Raw genomic sequence first — 3115 nt, forward strand, 5'->3', positions numbered from 1 at the left:
TTCATGCATCGTGCACTCCCTTGTCGTTGGAAAGGATCGTGAAAGATCCTTTCCAACGACAAAAATTGCAAGTGTGTACGCAGCTTAATTCTTTCAGCAGCCAGTTTCCAGCAAAGTGGATAATCCCTTCCTTATCTTTTTTTCTTATCTTTTCCCCTAAGTTTTCTTATCTTCACTGACTTAGATCAATTAGTTTGCTCATCTTTATTGTTTTAAAAATTCCATAACAACCATGCCATGTCACATCTACCCCAACATTAGCAATTACATGAATATTGTCAGGTTTCATGACGCAGTCCCTGCTAACAACCTCTTTTAATTTTAGTTACCCTTATTTGTCTCCAATTTTACTAAAACTAATCCTGTTTCATTTTGTGTTCTCACAAACACCTTCAGAGATTGCAGACCACCTCAATGGAGGTGGTGGGTAGTGTGTCAGAAGTCCACATCTCTCTCCCACAACCTTAATTGTCCCAGAATAACCTGCTTTAACTTTAGCTTGCAGTTTCCTGAACACTGATTTTGCCCTCTGTTTCCCCTCTGTAAAACCCCTTTGTAAAAACATGAAGAGTTTGGCTCTCATGCTGGTACAAGTTTTTATAACAAGAAAGTTTTGTGACTGTGTGTCCCTTCCTGTCATTAGCTTGTACAAACAGAGACCCATCATTAAAACTCTTTTCCTTCACAAACTGTTCTCCGTCATACCCTTCACAAACCTCTCCTGTAAATAATTTTTGCTAATATATACTTCCCCTGGTATACCCACCATACTCCTGGCTTCACATACTGCCCTCACCACACCATCTCCTGCACCTACTGCCTGTTGTCATACCCTCTACTCTCCTATCTTGAGCATATACTGCCCACTGTCATATCCTTTCTACCACTCATTATTATTATTATAGAGTATTTATTTAGCACCATCATATTATGCAGAGCTGTACAAAGTCCATAGTTGTGTCACTAACTGTCCCTCAAGGGAGCTCACAGTCTAATGTGCCTACTATAGTCATATGTTATTAATGTAGTCTAAGGTCAATTTAGGGGGAAGCCAATTAACCTTACTGCATGTTTTTGGAATGTTAGAGGAAACCAGAGTACCCAGAGGACACAGGGAGATCCTGCAAACTCCATGCAGATAGCATGCTGGCTTGGATTCGAACATAAGACCCAGCACTGCAAAGGCCAGATTGCTAACCTCTGAGCCACCGTGCTGCCCAATGCTTTCATGCACTTCTCTTATGTACATACCCTACCCTCTCATACCCTCTGCATTCTTCTGCACATTTTGCTTTCTTTACTGCCACCCACGTTACCCTCTTGTTCATACTGTTCATTGTCATACCCTCTAAAATTCTCTCTTGCACATGCCCGTTTCTGCCATACCATCTACATGCCTCTCTTAAACCTCCTGCCCACTGTGATATCCTCTAAGCTACTCTTTTACACATATTTTCTATAGTAATACCAGATGTATTTCTCTCCTACACTCAATGCAGACTGTCTCACTCTTTGCTCTCTATTCATGCACATACTGCCCACTGTCATACCCATACCCCTAGTATTGCTCTCCTGCATATACTGCCTACTCTCATGTAATACATGTTATTTTTTATGTTTATTTTTACTGCCTAAAACTCTCCTGAGCATTGTTTGTAAACAGCCTTATCTTACATTATTTATGTAACCTGGGGACTACCTGTATATAATTAAAAGTACTTTGTTATATCCTTTCAATATGTGACAAAATACCTGTATTTTCAATCAGAAATCTTGTAATCATAAGTATCACTTGTTTCTTATATGCAATGAATCTGATTTGTGAATAATTAAATCCATAAAGTATAATTTTTTTATGATATATTAAAAGTAATGAGGTATATATAGCTGGGCTAGTTCACTGGTTTAAAATACTAAATGAAAAATACAATACATGAATGCTATGCACAGCATCAATTATATAACAATGTATATATTTTATGACTCCACAAGTCCAAGGCTCTCATTGTATGCGTCTCTCCTTTTATCTTTCTAAATGCCTGTTACTTCTTTTGTTATGTGAATATAAATCTAAAGAACAATTTTGTAACGTACAGCAGTACACAGAGCATAACACGTTGTACTTTAAGTATAGAAGAATTGTCACCATTACTTACTATCTCTGAATGAACTCTGCAATGCTTTAGGCATTATATACTACCGGTAGAAATGATATATTATAAAATACATGATTCTCTGTTGGGTACTGAAGTTTGCCAGCAAATAAACAATTGTACTTTTAGGAACTGTTTAAATATTTAAGGCTATAGAATATAAATCTCTATATAAATACACAACTTCTTTAAATGAAAATAACATTGTGAAAACTCGGAATAACACCCCAATCCCTTAGATTTGGGAGTCTTTGCCAAGCAATTGTAGAGCCCTTCTCTCTTGCATGGTATGGATGGGAGAAGTTGTTTTTTAGATGGCTAGATTAACAGATACTTACAGGCCTATTTAAAAAAATGTTATCCTTTTTCATATATATATATATATATATATATATATATATATATATGTCTGCCCCTTGCTGGATTGCCTGAACAATGATATAAGCCTGATTTATTAAAGTGTTTCAAGACTGGAGAGTATAGACTTTCATGGGGGAACCTGGGTGATCCAGAAAACCTGGAATGGATTTCTGGTTACTGGGTGACCCAGGTTCACCCACCATAGTCTATCTTCTCCCATCCTGGTATTCTTTAATAAATCCTATTGTGTTCAGCATTAATAGAGACAGTTGATACTGGAATTGATTGTTGTTGGATCACATATTTGGACATTATGGGACCCATATTTGGATATTTGGGGGCTTCTAGATTTAAAAAAACTCTATGTCCACAGACCCCCACAACCTTGAGGTCACATTGTGGGGATGATGCTCTCACCCTTAACTATGGGCCATGTCACTGTTGGGCTACCTTGCTTGTTTTGTAAGCCAGATTCCAGAGTTTTTTTTTATGGATAGGAGAAGGGGCACAGATATTCACTGCCCCATTTCCTAACTAGTAAGGTCCCAAAAAAAACAGGGAGGATCCCACAAAATTCTTTTCTATTTTTTCAAATATAGGAG

Source organism: Pyxicephalus adspersus, chromosome 4, assembly GCF_032062135.1.
Source record: "Pyxicephalus adspersus chromosome 4, UCB_Pads_2.0, whole genome shotgun sequence".
Taxonomy (NCBI): domain Eukaryota; kingdom Metazoa; phylum Chordata; class Amphibia; order Anura; family Pyxicephalidae; genus Pyxicephalus; species Pyxicephalus adspersus.